We start from the raw sequence: 16,895 nt of genomic DNA, 5'->3' as shown, positions 1-16,895 counted from the left end.
TTCAGGTGACCAGGGTTCAATTGTGTAACCTTAGTGCTGTAAGGTTCTCCTCGTGACCACGTGGGTTTCTGCCGGGTGCTCCAGTTTCCTTCCACAATCGAGAGACGGGCTGGTTGGTAGGTTAATTGGTCATTGTAAATAGGCTAGGATTAAATTAGGGGATTGCTGGGCAGTGTGGCTTGAAGGGATGGAAGGGCCTATTTCGTATATCAAAAATTAAATAAATATACTATGAATGGTAGGGCACTAAGGCACATAAGAAAACAGAAGGATCGAGAAGCCCAATTGCATAGGTTCATAGGTTGTTGAAAATGGTGTCACAGTTTGAGAAAGTGGTAAGAAAGGTATTTAGCACACTGGCTTCACCAGTCAGAGCACTGACTATAGGAACTGGGACATCATATTGCAATTGTACAGGTCATTGATGAGATTACACTCTAGAGGCCAGGAGGCAGCCTGTCTGGGTGGGTGGGTGGGAGGGAGGGAGGGGAGGGGAGGGGAGGAGAGGAGATGGGATGGGATGGAATGGGAAAGGGGTTTGTTTTGCTTTTGTTCTCTTGTCTTGTTGCTGCTGCTTGTGTTGTTCTGTGGAACATTATGGGCATGCTATGTAGGCACCCCAATATGTGGCAACATTTGTGGGCAGCCCTTGGGTTTGTGGGTTGTTAACATGAATGATGCATTTCACTGTATGTTTCAATGTATATGTGATTTAAAAAAAATCTGAATCTGAGTACTGCACAGAGCTTTGGCTGCCCTGTTATAGGACATACATGGTTAAACTGGAAAGAGGGTAGAAAAGATTTACGAGGATGTTGCCAGAACTAGAGGGCCTGAGCTATAGGGAGAGGTTGGCCAGGCCAGTTCATTATTTCTTGGAATGTAGGACAATGAGTGTAAATGTTATGGAAATGGTTAAAATTATAAGTGGTATAAATAAGGTGCATTGTAACTGTTTTCCCGAGAATAAGGGAGTCCAAAACTAGGGGACACAGATTTAAGGTGAGAGGGGAAAGATTAAAAAGAGACCCAAGGGGCAACATCTTCATGCAGAGGGTGGTGAGTATATGGAATGAGCTCCAAAGGATGGTGAGTATATTGGAATGAGCTGTCAGACAAAGTGGTTGAGAGAGGTGCAAAGGTATTATTTAAGAAGCATGGGGTTTGATCATTGCAGGGGAGGAGCTTTGAAAAATATGGGCTGAAAGCAGGAAATTAGGACAAATTGGTGTCATGGTCCGGTCCATGAAGTCCATATTCCGGTTCACAGTCCAGTCCGTGGACTCAGGACTCTGGGTCTTCCAGCTGTCCCTTGTTTGAGTTCATCATTGGCACCTGATTCCCACCTTCAGGCTTGCAATATAAGTAGCCTTGGGATTGAGTGTGGACTGCTGGTTTGTCTTGTCAGTCCCCCTTGGAGCAACCTGCTGATGGAAGGCTAATGAACCATTCATGATCTCTAGGCCTGGTTGGAGGACCCCAAGAACCCTAGCCTCGATAATCCCGCAGCCAAGCTCCAAGAACCCTAGCCTCGACGATCCCGCAGCCAAGCTCAAGACCCAAGACCCCAGCCGGCAGCCAAGTCATGTCCTTGCCTGGTTCTGGGGTCCGAGCCCGAGGCAAGACCCAGGTTCTGGTTCCTTGTCCAGTCTCGGGCTCGGAGTCCAAACCTTGTCTCCTAGTCCATAGTTCCTAGTCCTGGTCCCACTTCCCCTAGCCCAAGTCTGCACTCTTGTCCCTGCTCCTTGCTTAAATCCTGTCACGTCCTTACTCTAGTCAAGTCCTGTTCCTTGTACTTCAGTGTCTGTGTCTTGCATTTGGGTCCGTTCCCAGCACCCCATTGTGTCAGGTGGAGGGGCACCGTCAGCTGATGGGTCAGTAAAAGACCACCAAACTTAAACAAAGATTAAAAAGAAAACAAATATTCTATCCCTGACAACACACACAAAAAATGCTGGTGGAACGCAGCAGGCCAGGCAGCATCTGTGGGAAGAGGTACAATCGATGTTTCGGGCCGGGACCCTTCATCAGGACTAACTGAAAGAAGAGATAGTAAGAGATTTGGGAGGGGGAGATCTGAAATGATAGGAGAAGACAGGAGGGGAGGGGTGGATCTAAGAGCTGGAGAAGGGAGAGGATCATGAGTTGGGAAGCCTGGAGAGAAAGAGAAGTGGGGAGAGAAGTGTCACGAACATAGGTGGGAAGGGATTAAACAAGGGGGGATAAAACAGTGTCGAGATATGCAGAAATAAGTTCGGTGGGGCAGGAGCAAGCTGAGACAATAGGTCTACCTGGGCAGGCTGGTTTATGGATCTTGGATAGGAGGTAGAAACAGGAAGTGTGGGGTGTGGGAACTATACGGTTGGTAGCAGTGGATGGGAGATCCCCTGAGCGGATAAAGTCGGTGATGGTGTGGGAGACAATGGCCTGGTGCTCTTTAGTGGGGTCATAATCGAGGGGTAAATAAGAGGAGGCATCCGCGAGTTGACGCTGTGCCTCGGCAAGGTAGAGGTCAGTACGCCAGACTGCAACAGCACCCCCTTATCGGCGGGTTTTATAATAAGGTTAGGATTAGTGCGCAGGGAGTGGAGAGCAGAGCGTTTGGAAGGAGTGAGGTTGGAATTGGAACAAGGTGTGGTGAAGTCGAGACGGTTGATGTCCCGTCGGCAGTTAGCAATAAAGAGATCCAGAGCAGGCAGAAGACCAGAGCGGTGTGTCCATGAAGAGGAGGAGGTTCTATCCCTGATCCAGCTCTATGTTTCCATCTCAGTAAGAAGCAGAACAACAATAAAACTATCTAACATTTCCAAATTTTGAGTTAGAACGATTGATGATTCTATGCAATTAATCATGTCATAACAATCAAATCTCTTGCTAGAAATGAACTTGATTTGAGAGCAACCAGCGACTAAATAATCAATGTCATAACCTAATTGCATAATGTAAGCCGACATTAGGCCACTGATGGTAAAGGGTGCAAGGTGGACCTTTGAGCTTACTTCACCATTCAATGAGATCAGGACTGAATCCCACACAGTCTCCACATATCTAATTCACTTGGTATTCACCAATCTACAGTATGATTATCACTGAATATCCACAGTTCACTGCAGTACAGATTTACAACATGTGAATGTTTTCATCATTAGATTAGATTAGATTATGAGGACACGCAGTCCTGTTTTATTATCATTTAGTAATGCATGCATTAAGAAATGATACAATATTCCTCTGGTGTGATATCACAGAAACACAGGACAGACCAAGACTGAAAAACTAACAAAAACCACATAATTATAACATATAGTTACAGCAGTGCAAGCAATACCATAACTTGATGAAGAACAGGCCATGGGCACAGTTAAAAAAAGTTCAAAGTCTCTCGAAAGTCCCATATCTCACGCAGAAGGGAGAAGGAAAAAAACTCTCCCTGCCATCTTCTCCTCCCACCTTTTAGGACATCTCAGTCCTAAAAGGTTAATCTTTAATCAAAAGATACTCCAACAAGAGGACCACACAACAAAGTTGCTGGTGAACGCAGCAGGCCAGGCAGCATCTCTAGGAAGAGGTGCAGTCGACGTTTCAGGCCGAGACCCTTCGTCAGGACTAACTGAAGGAAGAGTGAGTAAGGGATTTGAAAGTTGGAGGGGGAGGGGGAGATCCAACATGATAGGAGAAGACAGGAGGGGGAGGGATAGAGCCAAGAGCTCGACAGGTGATAGGCAAAAGGGGATACGAGAGGATCATGGGACAGGAGGTCCAGGAAGAAAGACAAGGGGGGGGGACCCAGAGGATGGGCAAGAGGTATATTCAGAGGGACAGAGGGAGAAAAAGGAGAGTGAGAGAAAGAATGTGTGCATAAAAATAAGTAACAGATGGGGTACGAGGGGGAGGTGGGGCCTTAGCGGAAGTTAGAGAAGTCGATGTTCATGCCATCAGGTTGGAGGCTACCCAGACAGAATATAAGGTGTTGTTCCTCCAACCTGAGTGTGGCTTCATCTTTACAGTAGAGGAAGCCGTGGATAGACATGTCAGAATGGGAATGGGATGTGGAATTAAAATGTGTGGTCACTGGGAGATCCTGCTTTCTCTGGCGGACAGAGCGTAGATGTTCAGCCAAGCGGTCTCCCAGTCTGCGTCGGGTCTCGCCAATATATAAAAGGCCACATCGGGAGCACTGGACGTAGTATATCACCCCAGTCGACTCACAGGTGAAGTGATGCCTCATCTGGAAGGACTGTTTGGGGCCCTGAATGGTGGTAAGGGAGGAAGTGTAAGGGCATGTGTAGCACTTGTTCCGCTTACACGGATAAGTGCCAGGAGGGAGATCAGTGGGGAGGGATGGGGGGGACGAGTGGACAGGGGAGTTGTGTAGGGTGCGATTCCTGCGGAATGCAGGGGGGGGGAGGGAAAGATGTGCTTAGTGGTGGGATCCTGTTGGAGGTGGCGGAAGTTACGGAGAATAATATGTTGGACCCGGAGCCTGGTGGGGTGGTAGGTGAGGACCAGGGGAACCCTATTCCTGGTGGGGTGGCGGGAGGATGGGGTGAGAGCATATGTACGTGAAATGGGGGAGATGCGTTTAAGAGCAGAGTTGATAGTGGAGGAAGGGAAGCCCCTTTCTTTAAAAAAGGACGACATCTCCCTCATCCTAGAATGAAAAGCCTCATCCTGAGAGCAGATGTGGCGGAGACGGAGGAATTGCGAGAAGGGGATGGCGTTTTTGCAAGAGACAGGGTGAGAAGAGGAATAGTCCAGACAGCTGTGAGAGTCAGTAGGCTTATAGTAGACAAGAGGAAACAGCTTCTAAGAGTTTAGCTCATGAATACCTCACAGAGTCTTGCCCATCCAATCAATTTATTCTTCTAACCTGAGTGAATGTGGGCCTCTCTCCCTTAACTTTTTCTCATAAAACAACCCCATCGTCCCAAGAATCAAATAGAGAAATGTACTTGGCACTAACTCTAAAAACACTCAGGTATTTTACACCCTGTCATGTCTTCAAAAATATAAATGTCATCTGAGGACAGCATAGAACTCAGTTCTGACCCCTGTTCAAACCTAATATTAGCAGCCTGTTAGGTCAAAAAGAATAAGTTGTTTTCCATTCTCTGCTTTCTGTTAACCATTCCTTCATCCATGCTAACATTACCCCAAACCATGAGCTTTCACTTTACGTTACAATATTTCATGAGGCGCTTTATCAGAGGCTGGGTCCCGATGTCCAGAACCTAAGACTGTGAATCTGTGCAGATCCGCTGGGAAAGTAGAAGGTGAAATGTTTGTGAATTCAGGTTTGCTGAAGGCCGGAGGCCTGCACTGGGGTTATAAGTGTGTGTGTGTGTGTGTGTGTGTGTGTGTGTGAGAGAGTGTGTGTGTGTGTGCATGCGTGCGTGTGTGTGTGTATGTATATGGGTGGGAGGGAAGGGCTTGTTCTACTGTTGTTGCATTGTTATTTAGATGTTCTGTGTGTGTATATATATATATACACACACACACACATATGGGTGGGAGGGAGGGGCTTGTTATTCAGATGTTCTGTTTCATTCTGTGTTTCTCTGCTAATCATTGTGAACATGCTACGTTGCTGCCAGCATGTATGGCGACACTTGTTGTCTGCCCCTAGCACATCTTTGGATGTGTTTATTGTTAACACAAATAACACATTTCACTGTTAGTTTCAAAGTGCGTGTGATAAGTAAATCTAAATACAAATCTGTCTATTAAAGATCTAGACATGCTACATTTCACTGGTTTCTCCTTATCTGTCTGACTAGTTACATACTCACAAAATCAAACAAAAAATATTCCATGACATCAGATTAATTGAACCAATAGATCTATATTTCCTCTTTCCCTCATTTAAGTTGTGGTGATATATTTACCACCTTCCAGTCAGGTGGTATGGTTCCAGAAACTAAGTAGTTCAAAAGTCAGAGCTAATTCCTTCAGTCTCACTGCAGTCTCCACTTGTAGATCATCAGGATGGGGCCTGACAGGGTTACATGAATCTGTTGGATTTCATTCCTCTTCTCCAGTCATTTCTCTTTAGTTTAATTAATTACTTTAAGCTCCTCACTGCCATTGAGTGAATAGCAATCCCCTGCTTATGCTTTATTGAACTTCTACACAGAAGATTGCTGCAAAATCATTATTTCACACCTTTACCATTTTTTCTCCTCTATTATTTTTTCAGTTATTATCTTCACCTGTACCTTCCTTTTGATGTGGCAATGCAACTCTTTTTCTATACTTATTCCAATTAATACACCATCAAGCATCACTATCAGTCTAATAGTTTCTCGTTCCATCAAATGGTTCCTGGTACAGATTCGATAGGCCAATTTCTTCCTTCTATGCCATTATGATGCACTAATTCTGACAAATCTAAAAAAGTAAGTTTATCTTCTCTCTTCAGTTAGCACCTCTGTGTATTTTCAACTACTTTGAGTTTTAGTTCATTGCATCGGTAAAACCAATTGTATCTATGCAGCCCTCCAAATGAATGATTCAATTAGTTCCCTTCCCTACAGACCTGAAAACTATAATGTCCAATTATCTTTTCAAAGCTGCTATTGAACTGACTGCCAATATCCTTTCAGAATGTGCATCCAAGAGGATAACAAACAGCTTTTTTTAAAAAAAGTACCCTCCTGCCAAATATTTTGCCGATTATCTCTAGTTTGTGTTATTTGGATACCAGCCATCTTGCCAGTGAAAATGGTGTCCCTACCCAGCACAATAGGTTTTGAGGGCTAAGCCTAAATCAGCCCTCAAACTTTTTAGCTTGGTGAAAAATAATCTCAGATGCACAAAGTGGAACAGCCTTTTCGCTTGTGCTCTTTCAATAAATTTCCCTGGAGCCTGTGATCCCAACTCGGTGACAAAGATAATTTTGCACTTTTTAATACAAGGACAAGGTATAAGTTTACTATATCACTAGAGAAAACAGTCTGGTCCTTCAAGCCTGCTCTACCATTCAACATGACCTTGGGCTCAACTTCTCCTCTGTGCCAGTTCCCCATCAGGCTCAATGCCCTGTACTTTCAAAAGTACACTGAGTGGCCACATTATTAGTACATCTGTTTGTTAATGCAAATATCTAATTAGCCAATCATAGTTGCTGTTCAAATCAAACATCGGTATGAGGAAGATCCGTGATCTAAGTGACATTGACCATGCAATGATTCTTGGTGCCAGGTGGGGAAGTTTGATTATCTTAGAAACTGCTGATCTGGAATCTTCATGCACAGCAGTTTACAGATAATGGTGTGAAAACAAAAACAAAAAAAAACATCCAGTGAGTTCTGTGAGCAAAAACATCTTGTTAACGAGAGCGTTCAGAGGAGAACAGCCAGACTGGTTCAAGTTTACAGGAAGGCAGCAGTAACTCAAATTATCAACATTGGTATACAGAAGAGCATCTCTGTACGCACAACACAATGAGCAATAACAGCTGGAAGTACAGGAGTAGAAACCAATGTGGTCTTCTGTACTGTTATTTAAGGCATCCGTTAGTCTTGCAAGACCATGGATCTGCGCTTGGAAGGTCTTCACTCTCCACGACGCAGGCCTGGGCAAGGTTGTATGGAAGACCGGCAGTTGCCCATGCTGCAAGTCACCCCTCTCCACGACACCAGTGTTGTTCAATGAAGGTCATTAGGACCCACACAGCTTGGCACCAGTGTCGTCGCAGAGTAATGCGTGATTAAGTGCCTTGCTCAAGGACACAACACGTTGCCTCGGCTGGGGCTCGAACTCACGACCTTCAGGTCGCTAGTCCAATGCCTTCACCACTTGGCCACGTGTATTTCTGCCATAAAACAACTAATTTCACTATTGTAACTCAGATAATTAATTTGATTCTGATTTTTAATTATTAGCTATATTAAAGCACTACAGCACAGAAATAAGTGTTTCATAATCTATAACATATAGAAAAATGTAATGCCTGAAATAACAGAAACTGTTACAAACTCTCACAAAATCTCTCCTTGTAAACGTAAGAGAGTACACACACACACACACACACACACACTCTAGGAATCTTGAGCAACACACACAGGGTACTGGAGGATCTCAGCAGATCAGGCAGCATCTATGGAGGGAAATAAACTGTTAACATCTCGGGCTGAAATCCTTCAACATTCACATTCTGATTAATCTATTTCTATTTGGAGATAAAGAACGGTAGCAGGCCCATTAGTCCAATGAACCCACACCACCCTAGTATGCCCAAGTAACCAATTAAATTAGTAACTTGTATGTCTTTGGGATGTGGGAGGAAACTGAAGCACTTGGAAGAAATCCACGCAGTCACAAGGAGAAGATACAAGCTCCTTACAGACATCAGCAGGAATTGAATCCAAGTCGCTGGCTGTAAAGCAGTACGCTAATTGTTCTGCTACCATGATGCTCTATCTCACAACAAATTCCCACACAATCTCCCATATGATTTTTAACATTCTGCTTAAACACGAAGGTTGGAGTGTGGCTAAGTTTATCCCGAGCCACAAGAAACATCATCCTCACAACTACCCTCACAAACCCCAATAGAATTGTGTACATTATTTTGGATCTGACTGCTTAATTCTTAGATTAGACTGTTTAATGTTATTTTCTTTGCAGTTTAATGACATCAGTTTGTGTTTTATTAAATTCCTTATATGCATGTAACAGTATAATACTCTCCCTAGTGGTCATAATAAGTATAAGTAAGGTTAGTGTGTACCCTAGTGGCTAGCTTCTGCAAGCATCTTTCAATATTGCGTTATTTGAATGAAAGCTATCTTGAAAAAGGATCTAGTGCTTTCCCAGTGTGTATGATGAATAAACACTTCTTGGGCTTCCAGCTGGGTACAGGTATTGATTATAACCAACGTTTTGATGACAGACTCTGCCAGCTTCTTCAGGGATAAGCTATCTTATAGATTAACACTTAACTACAAATTTGAATGAAATTTCCCTTACCTATGCGTATAAAAAGCTCTACCGTGAGGTCAGCACTGTTGTGTATGTGGCCTGTTTACACAACAATGCTATTAATAAAAATGCTGGAGACAGAAGCTAAGTTTCATGGTTCTTTACTGGCAGAATCCGAACTCAGCACACACGTACAGATCAATACGCGCCTAATAGCACATGCTCAATATGCACCTAATAGCACATTCAATGACATGTTACTAAAACATAAAGTAGTCCCTTATTATACTGTAAGCTATACAGTACACTCCTCCCCTTTTATTTTAATAGTGCATCAACAGTTTTTTTTACTGGGGCACTATGCTAAACAAATATGTTTACCCTTAACATACAAACACCTACCATTTGTTTACTTAGTAACTTAATAATATCAAATTATAACAATGTAACATAATAATATCAAATTATAACAAGCCTTTTTTTTTCACTTTTGGTCTAAGACCCATTTATAACTCAAGTCTCTGAGGGGGTCTTCTCTGCCTCTCCGGGTAACATCTGTCAATAAACTTGTTTGTTTTAATACAGATTTCCATATAAAAGTCATGAAAAGTTGACCTGAGCATAGGGAGTTAAGAGGATGTGCACCTCCAACTTGCTAAGAGTTCTAGGCAGCAGATCGCCTCCGTATAATGAAGAATCCTCTGTGCAACTGTCCTAAATATATATGCATCTTTGTGCTATCACTTGTTTTCCTTACCCATATCTCATTTGTTCCAACTGAGCTAATTACACAGCCAATCTTCATATTCTCCTTAGATCTGAAATAGATAGCCTGACCTTTATGATACCATCTCTTATTGTAATACAATTTTCCATCTTCTATTCGTGCTTCATATCTTTATGCTAATGATTCAGCAGGAGTGCTGGGAAGATGCTCAGGAAAAGACAGAGCTGCTGGTCTTTTCAGAGGTTTAAGCTTATTGAGAGTTTGCAGATCTTCCATTATCTGATCACCTGTTAACAAGTAATTTAACTGCACAGGTGCAGGTTTTCATCTTTTGGCTGTAATTGGAACAGGGTCTTTAGGTCTCCTCCCTAGTTTCCTAGTCATTATTGGCTTTACCTCCATAGAATCTCTTGTGAGTTCCATTGTCAGCCTCTCATTCTCAATCATCTTTCTCTTTTCTTCTAACTCATTCTTCTTATCTTCAAATTCATTCACTACTGCTTTCTTCTCTTTAATATAAATTCCTTTCCACTTGTTCTGTCTCCAGATGCAGAAAAATCTCTGCATTTCATATTCTTTCCTTGTATTGTTGATCTAGTTTCTTCATCCTTTCTGGTACTCCTGCAAAGTGCCTTCCTGTAACTGCTGTAGCTGTCTTTTGAGAGATGTCAATTTCTCCTGGTACATCAGCTCTTTTACTTCCAGGTAGTCTTCATCATCCTGCTTATTGGCAATCTGTCTCCCTTGCATCCTCTGTATCTTCATCCAAGTCGTGGCCATGGATAATGTGTTCGTCCTCATCATCGATGCTGTCTAGCTCCTCCTTGTCATTGTAATAGTCGACAATGGATGAGAGGAGATCTGCGGATATCTTCCCCGCTGAGTTGCCCTCCGTTGTTGACACATCTAGTGCCTTGATGGTGTGCCAATTCAACTGGATTTTTCTGAGCCATTCACATCCCAGCAATGGTGGTCCTCCATTTTTCAGTACATAGAGGTTCAGCTGCTGTGTTTTGTCTCCGTAGGTCACTGTCACCTCAATTTTACCTTTGGGACGCAATTTCTGTCCTGTGTAAGTCTTTAGCAGTAGTTTAGTTCATTTCAGAGGTATGTGAGAAAACAGTCGTTTGTAGTCATGTACAGAGATCACTGTTAAAGCTGACCTGTGTCCAACTCCATTTTCAGTCTCACGCCTGTCACTTGTGGAGTGATCCTTATTACTCTTCGATCATCCGTCTCTTTCACACTGTGAAGTTGCAGACAAGGCAATTCACTTTCGTCTGAGTCATTTTCATCAGAACTACTTTCTTCCATTTTGTGTACATTGTTGTATTTTCCTTTCTGGGGTTTCTTGTTTCTCTGTATTTTGTCATTTTTCTGCTGTTTACTAGCTTTGTATACTCTGCCAGCGTGGCCTTGTTTGCCACAGTTTCTGCATTCTTTGTCTTTAAACCAACAGTCATCAGGGTCATGTGACACGTTCCCACAACAGTAACATTTCTTTCCTTCATTTCTGTTCAGTGACACTTTATTCGTAGCATATTCCAGAGATTTCTGTTGTATCTCTGAAGCACCCCGTGCTGCTATTTCCATTGATATTGCAATGTTCAGCGCCTTCTCTAATGTAAGGTCTTTTTCACCAAGGAGCTGCTTCTGTGTGGTTTCACAGTGCATGCCACACACTAACCTGTCCCTCAATGCGTCCGATAGACCAGCTCCAAATTGACAATGTTCTGATAATTTGCGCAATTCAGCACAATATTCAGAAATGCTTTCATTTTTGCTCGGATTCCGTTGGTGAAATTTAAATCTTTCAGCAATGACCAGTGGTTTGGGGCTTAAATGCTGTTGGGGCGTGTCTACTATTTGCTTGAACGTTTTGTCAGTTGGCTTTTCAGGGGTTAACAAGCTTCGTAGCAGCTCGTAAGTTTTTACTCCCATAATACTGAGTAAGACACCGGCTTTCTTTTCATCATTAACACCATTAGCCTCACAATATAACTCCACTCTCTCAATGTAAGTTGCCCAGTCTTCAATGCCACTATCAAATGCCGTAATGGTTCCAATCATCACCATCTTTGTTATGTTAACTTAGCCCCATTTTCCCCTTGTTTTCTTTTTGACTCACGTGTCCTTTTTGCTAGCACCACAAGTGCACTCTGTCCAGATGTGTGTGTCGCTGCTTTTTATCTCCCTTCTGGGGCAAGCAGACCCTCAGCCCCTGGGGGTCAGCGCCGACTGTGGTCTCGCCTGGACATGCCGTGGCTCCGACTGTGTCTCTTGATCTCCCGACATTCCAGACCCCGGCTGTGCTCCCGCTTCCTTTCGGACTCCCGGCCTCGCTCTGCCTCCTTTTCCTGCTTCTTGGCTCGTTCCTTGCGCTCTTCCTCCGAGTGTCATTATCAACTAAAACACAGCATTCCGTTAAGATTTAGGTTCATTAACCTTGTCGCCAATATGTTGTGTATGTGGCCTGGTTACACAACAATGCTATTAATAAAAACACCAGAGACAGAAGCTAAATTTCATGGTTCTTTACTGGCAGAATCCGAACTCAGCACGCACATACAAATCAATATGCAACTAATAGCGCATGCTCAATATGCGCCTAATAGCACATTCAATGACGTGTTATTAAAACATAAAGTAGTCCCTTATTATACTGTAGGCTATACGGTACAAGCATCATCTTCTTAATCTTAGTATTTTAGTCTCTCTGTCTTTAAGACTTCTGCTCCTGTTTGCTTTGTTCTATCAATGCTTAATAGAATGATCATGAAGCAACAAGTTTTGTGCCTCTTTCTCGACTGCTGAAAGAAACCTTGGATTAAAACATCAGAATCCAACAATTACAATAAATTCATCTCTTTCTTCTAAAGTTAATAGAATGTGTCTAGCTTGCTTAATCTCTCAAATGGCAATCCCACCATTCCAGCTGTTGGGTCAGGTGTCTGTGAAGGATTGCTATTTAGCTCTACAGAAAGCCAGATGGTATAAGCAGACAAGGATACAGCACTTGCACACAAACTGAAGCGTTTTCTCAGTCTGAATTCTAAAGGAATACATTTAGATTTTCAAAACATAAGTGATGCAGTGTAAATAGCTCCCAGCACTAAATATAGTTCAGAGCTGGTTCCTCTTTAGGGCTGTCAACATCACTGAAAAACCTCACCTATCTTCAGAAAGAAACACTCAAGCCCACAATCACTGTGTTCCATCTCCGAGTCTCGCCGTCACCCGTAACGTAACAGAATGAATCTCTGGCCTACTCAAATTATAGTTAAATTGCTCTTCATTATTTGCAGTGCTGATATCAAAGTCATTTCTTTTTAAATACCTCTTTCCCTACATTTGAAGTACGTAGATGATCAGTTTCTGGGCCTTCAAAGATAAGAAATCATGGTGTAAACTAAATTACTTCTTATGGACAGCCCAGTCTATCATGGGTAAAGCCTTTCCCTCCACTGAACGCATCTACATGGAGTGCTGTCGCAGGGAAGCAGCATCCATCATCAGCGACCCCCACCACGCGGGTCATGCTCTCTTCTTCCCACTGGCATCAGGAATATGATACAGAGCAAGAAAGTGAATCTCAGGATTGTTTCTGGTGACATATGTGTACTTCGATAACAAATTTACTGGGAACTTTGAAATACCTAAATGATGTAATTATTGCAAGTACGGCAGCAACCGATACCAAAACACATTGCAAAAGAACTTTTTACTAGAAACGTATCTGTGTGTGTGTGTGTGTGTGTGTGTGTGTGTGTGAGAGAGTGGGTGGGTGAGAAAGGGGCTTGTTTTGTTGCTGTCTTGTTTGGCTTCATTATTGCTGTTGCTTGTGTTGTTCTGACGAACATTGTGGGCATTCTATGTTGCCGCTGGAATGGATGGCGACACTTGTAGGCTGTCCCGTGCATATCCTTGGTTGTGTCGGTTGTTAATGCAAATAGTGCATTTCACTGTATGCTTTGATAAATAAGTCTGAAATTGAATCTGCATGCATAAATGCTTGGTATACATTGCTATCATATCTGCTTCTAACATCTCCCCTGGTAGGGCAAAGGAAATATTTTACTAATTGCGCATCAAAGCCGTGTCTAATTTGGAAAATCTCAATTAAGTTACTTCAAGCCCTGCAGTGCATCATCAGACAGGATTTAAATTCCCACTGTTGCTCACTGTTGAGGGTTTTACAGCTGGATTTGCCTTGGTGACCTAGCTGAGCATGCTGGTCTTGCTCCTCTTTGGAAGTTTACTCTGTGCATCTTTTAGAAAGAATGACAATGTGCTGGCAAGTCGTGCTAAACACTTTTGATCTGGGACTCACAAATCATTTTAAGCAAGCAATGAATTTGCAAAGAAGGTTTATATTTTAGACTGCGTTGTATTTGGATCATGAATTCCTGGACATCTCCTTCTGTCGGGAGCCATGGAAACTATGTTAATAATTATTCAACACTTTAGTAGAAAACACCACATTATATCATCCCATCCTCTGTACAAAAGCTCAGAATGATAAATATGTTGTACATCAAATGAAATTGCAGTAAGTTTATAAAGCCTGAGGAAAATAGAACTTGGACCAGAACTTTGCAATCAAAATATAATTCAAAAGCTAAATACTGCCAATGGTGGAAATCGGAAATAAAGCAGAGAGAGTTGAAAATACTCTGCAGGGCAGGCGGCATCAGTTGGGACAGATGCAAAGTTAACATTTCAAATTTCAAAGTAAATTTATTATCAAGGTACATATATGTCATCATGTCATCACCTGCTGCCCTGAGATTCAGTGTCTCACAGGCGTTCACAATAGAACAAAGAACTATAGCATTATTAATAAAAAACTACACACCGAGAGTGACAACCAATGTGCAAAAGTTCAAGTTTATTGTCATCTGACTATACATGTATGCAAACAAACAAAACAACAGTCCTCTGGACCACAGTGCACCAACAATACATACATCACATAAAACAAAGTATTACCCCAAATAATTTAATAAAATATAATTTAAAATATATGTGAGGTGCTCAGCATAGGTTAACAGTAAAGTAAACAGCTTGCTGTCGGAGAGACGAAACCTCGGTGGTCTCACAATCCTGATTGAGAAGTTGCAGAACCTGGGCCTCTGTACCTCCCTCTGCAATTGGATTCTTGACTTCCTAACCGGAAGACCATAATCTGTATGGGTTGGTGATAACATCTAATCCTCGCTGATGATCTACACTGGGGCACCTCAGGGGTGTGTGCTTAGCTGACTGCTCTACTCTCTCTATACCCATGAATGTGTGGCTAGGCATAGCTCAAATACCATCTATAAATTTGCTGATGATACAACTGTTGTTGGTAGAATCTCAGATGGTGATGACAGGGCATACAGGAGTGATATATGCCAACTAGTGGAGTGGTGCCACAGCAACAACCTGGCACTCAACGTCAGTAAGACAAAAGAGCTAACTGTGGACATCAGGAAGGGTAAGATGAAGGAACACATAGCTACCCTCATGGAGGGATCAGAAGTGGAGAGAGTGAGCAACTTCAAATTCCTGGGTGTCAAGATCTCTGAGGATTTAACCTGGTCCCAACATATCAATGCAGTTATAAAGAAGACAAGACAGCAACCATACTTCATTTGGAGTTTGAAGAGATTTAGTATGTCAACAAATACACTCAAAAACTTCTATAGATATATCATGGAGAGCATTCTGACAGGCTGCATCACCGTCTGGTATGGAGGGGCAACTGCACAGGACCAAAAGAAGCTGCAGAGGGTTGTAAATTTAGTCGGCTCCATCTTGGGTACTAGCCTACAAAGTGCCCAGGACATTTTCAAGGAGTGGTGTCTCAGAAAGGCAGCGTCCATTATTAAGGACCTCCAGCATCCAGGGCATGCCCTTTTCTCACTGTTACCATCAGGTAGGAAGCACAGAAGCCTGAAGGCACACACTCAGTGATACAGGAACAGCTTCTTCCCCTCCGCCATCTGATTCCTAAATGGACATTGAACTCTTGAACAATACCTCACTTTTTTAATATATATTATTTCTGTTTTTTGCACGCTTTTTAATCTACTGTAATTGATTTATCTATTATTATTTTAAATTTTCTTCTATATTATGCATTGCATTGAACTTCTGCTGCTAAGTTAACAAATTTCACAACAGATGCTGGTGACAATAAACCAGATTCTGATTCTTCTGATGGCAAAGGAAGATAAAATGGGCAAATTTTGAAAGAAATAAATACATATTATTGAGATCATGAGTTGTAGAATATTTCAAAGTGAATCCATAGGTTTAAGAACCAGTTCAGCATAGAGGTTATTCACATGGGTTGAAATATTAAATTTGAAGACCCTTCAGTGAAAATGCCACTGACCAGAAACAATTATTCTGTTTCTCTCTGCTCTGATTTTAACTTGACTACTAAGTATTTCCAACCAGTATGCAAGGTGGACCAGTGTTTAACTTGCCCCACCCTATATCAGTCCCTCCAAAAGTATCAAAATGCAGAGTTACTCACCAGGTTCTATTGTAAATGCTGTTCTATTTTTCTACCTAGCTGCCTCCAATCCCTGGATGCACAGTTACCACAAATGTTTCTGAGCAATGGTCGTCGAGACCATGCAATGGCACTATTTCCTGATTTATAGGGCATGGAGTTCGGGGCCATGTATTGATGATCAGGTGTTACAAGATAGAAACAGACTTCAGGTTTCAAAGGGCACCATTAATCATCACCAAGTTTCAGTCATTTGCTACCATTCACTGATCTCAGAGATTTGTACCCTTATAATACAATCCAACCCACATCATTCCAGGTAATGGATATGGGCTTCACAGCGGCAATTCTTCTCAAATTTGCAGAAGTATTATGGACTGAAAGAGAAAAATCTACTTCTATTTTGCAACTTCTACCTGACATGCTCATCGCCACCTAACTGTGACACCTTGTGTATTACACTTAACGAGTAATAATAAAACAATCGTAAAGAAAATAGCAATAAAAATAGATCAGCTATGAAAAAGGGACTTGAGAAAATAAATAAAATTTCTGACAGATCTACTGGCTCATTTTCAGTGCATACAAAGCTGAGATATTTCATATTTAATAATGCTCAAACTTAAGATAAGATGAACATCAATTTTATCATTACTATTTTGATTTGGAGGCCGTGCATGTGCTGGAAAGGACTAGGGCAGCTTCTATCAGACTGCAAGAAGTCTATTGAATGGATCCCTA

At 42.3% G+C, this 16,895-nt stretch overlaps 1 protein-coding gene across 5 annotated transcripts in view; it reads right to left on the bottom strand.

Moving 5' to 3' along the window:
• Positions 1-16,895, bottom strand: part of kcnma1a (potassium large conductance calcium-activated channel, subfamily M, alpha member 1a) — a 960,366-nt gene that overhangs the window by 486,679 nt on the left and 456,792 nt on the right. The gene's annotated exons all lie outside the window — the stretch shown is intronic.

This window comes from Mobula hypostoma, chromosome 18, assembly GCF_963921235.1.
Source record: "Mobula hypostoma chromosome 18, sMobHyp1.1, whole genome shotgun sequence".
Taxonomy (NCBI): Eukaryota; Metazoa; Chordata; class Chondrichthyes; order Myliobatiformes; family Myliobatidae; genus Mobula; species Mobula hypostoma.
Note: the sequence above shows the minus strand (reverse complement) of the source record. Positions and strands in the feature narration are given on the sequence as shown.